We start from the raw sequence: 9,632 nt of genomic DNA on the forward strand, positions 1-9,632 counted from the left end.
GGCCGTGATCAAGTGTCTTGATGTTTTTGGTCTTTTGGCCTCGAGATGAAAACCTTGTCTGTGTCTCTTGGACCTTGAAGTAAAAATATTATTTAAGTTTTTTACCCCTCTTTTGGGGGTAGCAGTTCCTAATTATGTATTCTTCATCCTTCTTTAACCAAGCAAAATTCACTGCTAGTCCAAGAATGGGGATTTGCAGAGGCAATTCTCAATGGAGATCAAAGGTTACTCACCTGGAATTCTCTAGGGATTTTAACCCTCTATACTCTATAACCTCAGATCTCTATACTTGTCCACCATCCTTCCCCTCTTTCCAGAGTCCTTAGGTGGTATTTCATATGCTGATAGTAAAAAGGAGCTGAGGGTGACTGGGTGTTCAGTACCTGGTGTAACCTAACACAGAACAGTCAGATTTGAGACAGGCACCCAATCAGTCACTGTGTTCTAGGTGTCTCTGGGACTCCTGGTGCTGAGGTGTATGCTCTTCACTAGTACAGTTCTGAAGAGACAATATTCTAGGAGAACTCCAGCTACAGGCTAGTAACTTATACAGTACATGAACTGAGAATCTTTAAAGTATAATTATCAGCTCTACTTAACATTCACTTTTAGGCTATGTCTACACTACAGACCTTATAGGAGGGTGTTTTTTTCACTGAGCACTATCATGAGTGTAAATAGCAGTGTAGCCAAGGTAGTACAGACAGCAGCAGTGGCGGCATACTGGTTTAGCTATGCTGAGTATTCACGTGCTTGAACCCTATGAGTACATAATTGGAACAGCTACCATGATTACACTACTATTTACGGTTGCATTAATTCTCATCATTTATGTGTACGAGAGCTGGGAATCACACCCCTAGCTCATAGTGTAAACGTAGCCTTAGATTGCATTGAAGTATAGAATTCTGGGAGCATTTCCTCACTTTTCACCTCTGTGCCCCTTAGAGTGTGTGTGTGAGCTTGTCCATGTTTTATTTACAGCAGGACATATTCCTTCCAGTACCATATCAATGAAAAATATGCATTGTTGCAGTCCTGGCTTTAGTAAAACTGCAGTGTGCGATAATGGATACTGTGGAAGCAAAGCAGGATGTTTGGTATGTTCATACTAGTAAAGATGTTTAGCCCACAGCTATTTCATGACAATACTAGTGTCCAAGTTCTGAGATCAAATAGAAAAGTTCTTGCTTGTGTTTTTGTTTTTTGTCATTTTTGCACTGAGAATAACAGCAGGAGGAAAGCATTAAAACACCATGTATTAAAATATTCATAGCATTACAGAGGTGATACTGACTAAGAGTAATGAATTGTCATCCATTATTGCAAGTAATGATGAGTCCCTTTAACATTCCTTTCCACCTCCATTCCTCTTTCACTTGACCTCTTTTTCTTTCCCTAGCAGTTACACAGTGGAAACCAGCTGAGCGTAAGCTCAATTGATATCTATTTCAATTGATTAACTGTCTAGCACATTTGATTTCCAGAACAGATACCCAAGAGACCACCAATTCATTAGTGGTTGTCCACATGTGATTAGAAGCTGTGGGTGGGCAAGCCTCCTCATTTAATTGATCCAATTTCATATTCCTTGTGGTCATTAAGTGTGTTAATGGCAACTTAGCACCTGCATTAAGAAACCAAACTAACAACATTCTATAAATGACTTGAAGTCAGCAGAAGCCAAATTTACAGGAAGAAATTGACATGATTACTGTTGTAATATTACTGCAGGAGGAATGTGAAGTAATAAAATGTTGCAATTGTTTAATCCATCACAATCAAGCAGTCATCATTTGATGATAACGTGATTGTTATATTATTACTGCTCTTTGGTACTGATTGCCCCCTTTCTGCTCAAGGGCTTCATCCCTGCTTTATGTTAATAACTGTGCTTTCATAGTACTGTTTTGAAAAAAAGTGAGACTCCCCCCCTCCTTTTTTTCATCCTAATGAATATACCATATGCAAATGACAGTCTGCATTAGTGATAGGCTGAGCCAAAAAAGGCTGAGGGATTTCTATGCTCATATAAAGTATGCAGAATTTATCCAGACCTTTTTGGTTGAAAAATTTAGCTGTAAATCATCTGAAACGAAGGTCTGTCTCTAACACGCACAAGATTTCCTCTGATTTGCTTTCCGAGTCCAGCTGGTTTGGCCATACTGTCAGAACAGATTAGGATTACAAACAATCCAGAATTTTTGTGAATGTCCTGAATTCTAGGAACTTTATCCTAAACTGAAGTTGTGGTGACACCAATATGTTCCCAATTCATGGGAAGTTACTTTTCGCCCCTTAAAATATATTTTTAATGCAGTATCTGTGATACTATTCATTTGTATGCTCACAGTGAAAAACAGAGGGTTTGCTTTACTGCAAAGCATGCGGCCACTGTTGTATTAATTTAGATGGAATATGTGGGCCCCAAAGAGTAAAAGGTGCTGACATGACCCACTCACTGTTCAACATTAAACAGTTTTAAACAAGGTTTAGTGTTTGGTATACAGCAGGGTTTGGCAACCTCTGGCAGGCGGCTCGCCAGGGTAAGCACCCTGGTGGGCCGGGCCAGTTTGTTTACCTGCCGCGTTGGCAGGTTCGGCTGATCGCGGCTCCCACTGGCCGCGGTTCGCTGTCCTAGGCCAATGGGGGCTGCGGGAAGTGGCGCGGGCCGAGGGATGTGCTGGCTGTGGCTTCCCACCTCCCCCATTGGCCTGGAGAGGTGAACTGCGGCCAGTGGGAGCTGCGATTGGCTGAACCTGCCGACGCGGCAGGTAAACAAACTGGCCTGGCCCGCCAGGGTGCTTACCCTGGCGAGCCGCATGCCAGAGGTTGCCGACCCCTGGTACACAGAGTTATAATCCTGATTAGTAGCATGACAAACACATTATTAAATATTTTAATCTTTTATTAAAGATACATAAAAGAAGGGGAAAAAAGTTAAAGCATTTGAAATTAAAGTATTAAGTAAGGTTTTCATTCTAACAAAATCCATTGTTCCCTTTTCCTTTACCTGGGGAGAGTTTGTAGGAAGAATTCCACCCCCTCCCCATTTGAAAGTCTCCTAGATGGTATTAATATTGGTCATAACTGTCCTTTTTGGGGGAAAGAGAAAAGGTTAGTTGAGATGGGCAGGAGCTGTCTTTGTTGCTGTTAAAATCTGATACCATTTCCTAGAAGACAAAACAAGACAAATACACACAAAATGGGGGGACCCTCCCCCAGCAAAGATAGAAAATGCAGCTTCTGTCTCTAGTATTGACTATCACTTTCAATGTCACTGTTGGAAAAGCACAGGCATAACACATGATCTTAGCAGCTACTCAAGTCCTGGCAGACTTGTACCAACATTCCCTCAGCAGTCTTTTAGAGGACCTCATAAGGCATTGATGGGTAGAATATCCCATCCCCTCATTAATTTGTCCATCAATTAGACCTAATTTCTGGTGCACCAATTTTGGGCCATTGAATTCCGGTCCCACGCTTCTCTTGTTTACCAGGCATGATATTGACTAAGTCCTTGAAATATATCATGAGGTCTTTCTATTTGGATTAATTCAATTTTTCTGTCTCCCTTTTGAATCTTTTCCTATCATTGTAGGTTATGGTGACATTTTATAAACTTACTCACAGAGGGGCTCGGCTTGGAGCTGGGGGTCAGGGCTGTGGGGGGATGGGGTCGGGGGGTGTCCGGCTCAGAGGGGCTGGGCTCGGAGCTGGGGATCAGGGCTGTGGGGGAGATGGAGTCAGGAGGGTGCCCGGCCCCTGCCCCTTACCATGCCGCTTACCCCCTCTCCCAAAGCCTCAGCACGTCACGTCCAGCACTGCAGCGGCATGGTGTTTCCAGTGGGCCCTAAGCTCCCGCCGCTTGGCCACAGCTCGCAGCCGCGCCGCCTTACCTGCTGAGATGCCGGGAGATGGGGGAAGACGGAGGCGGGGGGAGCCTCCGACATACTCATGGGGGCCCCTGCGGGGCCCGGGGCCTGGGACAAATTGCCCCACTTCCTCCCCCTCTCTGGGCGGCCCTGCCTTTTTAGGAGTATAAGCATCAAATCAAATTTACTAATAGAACACATTTGTAGAGATAATGGGATATTCACTCTTAAGAGTTAATGGCGAATTAAGTGATCCAAGACTTATTATGTAAGATTTGTCTATAAAATCTTCGTATTTTATATTTGACACGCGGGTATTTCTATTAGTCAGTTAGTAACAATATTTTGCACAGGAATTTCATTAAGGAAGCAGATAAGCAGGAAAATACTAATGAAAAGGCTAGGTAAATTGGGTAATTATAAATTATTTCCATCATGCAGGTATGTGCAAGTGTTACAAGAAAAGGATAACGAATTCAGCAGAAGAGATATAAAAAAAGGTATTTTGTAGAGCTTTATTTATCCATTTCCTTACACTCTTATGAAAACTTTCAGGGCCCTGACCTGTCTATTTTACTTTTCCTCTCCCTCTTTTTACTAGATTGAAGCACAATCCCCACCTTAAGGCCTAATCACTGTAACTCAAGTTCATGATCTCATTATTCCCCTCAGATTGGTATTTGTACCTCTCACCAGAGATATGATTGCAATTCCTGGTGCTTTTGCTAAAAAGCTCAGAAATAAAACATTTGGGACACTCTAGGATGGGTTTTTACAGATTATTTCCACATTTTTTCCCCTTAACATCCGTATATTGCAGTGTGCCTCACAACAGTGTTGTTCTGCTGCAGAAGGTGATCTGTCTGAGAAAGGCCAAGGAATATATAAAATTATCATAGTTTATTGTGCAGGGAAAAGAATAATAATAACATCATATTTTACTTCCTCTTAATTAGATTCTATAGTCCTCCTAATTCTCAAGAAGAAGACAGTCCAGGTTCAAGGAATTCAAGCATATAGTATGAAATGTGTTTATCTTTACAGTTGATTAATGTCAAGGAAAATAACATCTCAATCTATTTATACAACTAAAAACTTGATTATTAATGCTATGTTGAGGGGCATTACATTTAATTGTTATTGATGGCATTATTTGAAAATTATATTGTGGTAACACCTAGAGGCCAATCAGATTGTGTCTCCATTGTTCTAAGTGCTGTAAAAACACACAATTCAAATAACAATCCATATCACAAAGAGCGTAGTCTAAAGGAAAGCTTTAGTATTTATTTTTTGTAAGAATGTGTTCTGTCCTTGGTGTTTCTCTCTTTCCATTCCATTTCTCCATGGTAGGGCCCCTCTTTTTCTCTCTCTCCACTCCCCCCCACCCACCTTCCTTTTTTTCCATCCCGTATCTGGGGCTCCTCTGTGTCCCCCCCCTTCCTGTATTTACTGTTTTTTAAATGTTAACAATAATTCCTCTCATTTATGCATTCCCTGTGTCTCTCCTCTCATCTGTTAAGTGTGGTGGGGATCCCAGTGAGACTCACTTATGCAGAGCTACTTCTTCCTCAAAGTCTTGCTCTTCCAAGATGACATCTCCCTTTCCACTTGCTGCCTTACACAAGTTCTGGAAAGGCCATGTTCTACCTTATAAATGCATAGGCATTCATCTTTCCCTCCCCATAAATGGAATAAAAGATGTTTGAATATTATCATATTCTAGAGCCAATCAGGGACTATCATACCTGTTGTTGGTTGCAATGAGAAGAGGTCATGGAGGGGGAGTTCAGCAAGAGAGAAGTGCTACAGAGTGGTGCAAGAATTCCAGGGCACTTATTCAGGAGTGATAGAAAAGCTCAGTTGAAGGCAGCTAAAACGATTCTGATTCCCTCAAGAGCATCAGGGAGACATGTGCTACCGCATCTGTTTGTGGTGTTTTAATAACTGGGCCTACAAATTTACCTTAATTGTGAGCTGTAAAAAGTGAGTAAGTTTATAAAATGTCACCATAACCTACAATGATAGGAAAAGATTCAAAAGGGAGAAAGTGAGCCGGACACCCCCCCTGACCTCTCCCCACAGCCCTGAGTCCAGCCCCTGTGAGCCGGGCACCCCCCAACCCAGAGCCCAGCTCCCCACCCAGCCCTGGGCAACAGCAGCACCACCCTGAGGCAGCGATAGCCCATTGGCACCAACCATCACCATCACCCAGCAACAGCCCATTATATAATTACAAATGTATACATACTATTAAAGCATTTAATGTTTTTAAATAATGTATTTAGTGTATTTTCAAATTATTACAAAGTAATTTTTGAATGTATTTCACTAGTTATTTTTTACTTTTCCAAATACATGTTACTATAATATTGCAACTTTTTTTTAATGGAAAAGGCCCCCTAAATTGCTTTGCCCCAGTTCCCCTGAATCCTCTGGGCAGCCCTGTAAAAAGGTATCAAAACAGCTATAAAAACTAAACAAAGGCCTGTGAGAATAGCTTTCTTATGAGTACAGCTCCATTGAAGTCAATTGAGAGATGCCAATTTACACTAGCTGAGGATCAGGCCCTTTATTCTTTTCAGTAGTACTTGCCTGTCTTGTTTTGGTATCCTGTTCCAAGAGACTTTCTGTCTGCAGATGGCTACAGCCCTGGAGCACAGAAGTCCTGCTGTGGATAACTAAGCTAGGAATTCGTCACTGCAATGCAAATGGGAAATGTAGTTCACGCTTAAAGAATTCTACGCAGTTCTAAATAGAACACTCACAGATAAATATTTGGGAACATATAGTGGCTTTGGATGGTAAGAGTGGAGAGAGAATTGTTCTTTTTTTAGGAACCTACAGTGATTTTTCCTCCAGAAATACTTGTATACAGGAAACAAAGCCATTGAAAATTATCCTGAGAGTGCCACAGGTAAATGAGGCTCTTTTATTATATACTTATTATATATTTATAATGTTCATATATACAGTACTATATACATGCTGTGTGTGTGTATAATATATCAGCATATGTGACTTCTGCACACTGCAAGATGCTTATTTCCTGGAAATTCTTTGCTTAGAGGGTATATCTACATTATGGACTGTACACACATGCATCGCTAATGGAGAGGCTAATTGAACTGGTAGCCAAATGAGTGCAGGATCCACCTGCTGCTATAGCCACTAAACCACCACCATCTCCTCCTCCTCCTCTGAGTGCTGCTGTGCCAGAACATTCCATTTCTAGGACCCCCCTCTCCTGCAAATAACTGGGAGGAGAACCTGGAACCTGCAGGACTTCCAGGACCTCATTTTCCATCAGCAACAAAAACCCTTCACAGGACGACACTCAGGGCCAGTGCAAGGAAGTTTCGCGCCCTAGGCGAAACTTCCACCTTGCGCCCCCGCCCCAGCCCTGCGGAGCTCCCCGCAACCTCTCCACTCTGAGGCGCCCGGGCCGGGGATCTGTGCGGCAGCTCTGACCCAGGGGTTCCCCTGGCCTGCCAGCAGCATACTGACCCAGGGGAACCCCTGGGCTGCCGGTGGCACACTGACCCAGGGAACCCCTGGGCTGCCGGCGGCGGCTCAGACTCCCTCTCCCTCCCAGCGCAGCGGCTGCTGTAAAAAAAAAAAAAAAAAAAAAATTGGGGGCACCGCTTTTTGGCGCCCCCAAATCTTGGTGCCCTAGGCAACTACCTAGTTGGCCTAAATGGTAGCACCGGCCCTGACGACACTACACCGAGTGACCAGGAGGGGAATGACAAGCCATAATACTGCAAACACTTTTTTGTCTGTATTCACTTCTCCCTCCAGTTTCAGAAATATCCAAAGCCCGAAGGATGGGGAAAGTACAATTAGTATTATGTGCACACAGACAGAACTACTAGTTTTCAATGCAGCAGACGTCTAAAACACCGTGGCTTAGTGTACACGCAGAAAACTGAAACACAATTCCAGTAACAACACAAATAGAGACAGCATCTGCCACTACCCTATGAATAAACAGCACCTCCTTCCCCCAAAAAACCTTAACCAATTTCAACCATAGCAGGGATTAGTGCTCTATAACATCTGCTAAAGGCAGTTAACACCCCTGACAATGAATGGTAAAAAAACAGAATGGTTGCAACCCGCCTTCCCCAAGCAACTCTTCATTGAATGCTTTTGATAAGAGATCTGTAAACATGTGTGGATAATGAAAATAAAAGCATTGCACAATGACCGCATTGCTACTCAACCACCACCCACCATAGCACTAACTCAACCCCCAGGTGATAAACCAATGGAAGATCCATGTTATATTTATTTATAATTTGTGCAATGTCATATAAGCTGTTCTTTCTTGACTCTCTGCTACAAGGGAAAAAATCCCTCACAAAGCTATGTAACCCCGCAAGTTTGTACCAATGTTCCCTTGTCCATTTCCAGTAGCCAGGTGTTCCTCAGCACAGGAAGTTGTCATTTTATGCCTCCCTGTTGTATCATGATATGTGCATATATGGCATCCCTGAATTCTGTTGCCTGCAGAAAACCAGGATCACTGTGCATGTGGGTGGGATCCGGTTGCCTGTACACACATTGTAAAATAGACTTGTCCTGAGCCCACTCTGGATAGAGGCACTTCCCTGTAATCTCATAGACATGGAGTGTAGTGCAATGTTTGCCACATTGGCATCCAGATGGATATATAGGCAGTGCCAGTGAGCTTATAGCCTACAAACATGCACTCCATGATCATTCTGCAACAATGAGCTTGTAATATAATTGATAACAGGGTGTGGTTTCATGACCAAGTCAGGAGTGGGTATGCGGAATGTGAGGCAAACTCACAGCCAAACCACAACTGTTTGTTCAGGTGCTGGGTGAGTCAGCGGTCAACAGAGCCTGCAGTGAGTCACTCCTCAGGCATGCAGCACCAACCTCCTAACGAACAGAACCTGGGTCAGATGACCCCATGCTCAGGTATTTCCACCACCCCATCAGAGTTGCAGATCAGTGAGAGCAACAGCACTACCTGGCCAGGAACCCTCCTGCTGCCTTGCGGTGCACCAGACTCCAGAGACTCCTAACCTGCCCCTGCCCCTACCCTTGCCCCTGCCCCATCCCTATCCTTGCTTGACTCCTGTCCTTGCCCTGGACTAGCGTCACTGCAGCCTCGCCACCACCTCCTGATTTCCACTCCCCCAAACCCTCAGACTCTGTCTATCTGATTTTGACCTTCAGCACATAGCTAGACTCTGGCTTTGGTATCAAACTGGCTTGTCTTTGGACTCTGACCACCAAGCTCTGATGGCCTGCACCTGGACTCTGGCTATGGTTCTGATCCTGGTTTGTCTACGGAGTGTGATCTGATTTCTGACCCTGGCCTGTCCCAGATCTCAATTCCAGGACTGCCCTTGGGCCAGGCCCAAACCTATGCCTAGCTGTGACAGGGCTGAATAACAGTTGGCACAGACATCCTGTAGATAACCATATCATTTCTGTGAATAAATTTATTTTTCCCTCTTCAAGTACAATCGTGATCCCCTCAGCACTCTGACATCATTAACCTTTCTACTGTTCATAGAATCATAGCAAATTAGGGTTGGAAGAGACCTCAGGAGGTCATCTAATCAACCCCCTGCTTAAAGCAGGACCAACCCCAACTAATTCATCCCAGCCAGGGCTTTGTCAAGCCGGGCCTTAAAAACCTCTAAGGATGGAGATTCCACCACCTCCCTAGGTAACCCATTCCTGTGCTTCACCACCCTCTTAGTGAAATAGTGTTTC

The sequence above is a fragment of the Malaclemys terrapin genome, chromosome 1 (assembly GCF_027887155.1).
Source record: "Malaclemys terrapin pileata isolate rMalTer1 chromosome 1, rMalTer1.hap1, whole genome shotgun sequence".
In the NCBI taxonomy this organism is placed as follows: domain Eukaryota; kingdom Metazoa; phylum Chordata; order Testudines; family Emydidae; genus Malaclemys; species Malaclemys terrapin.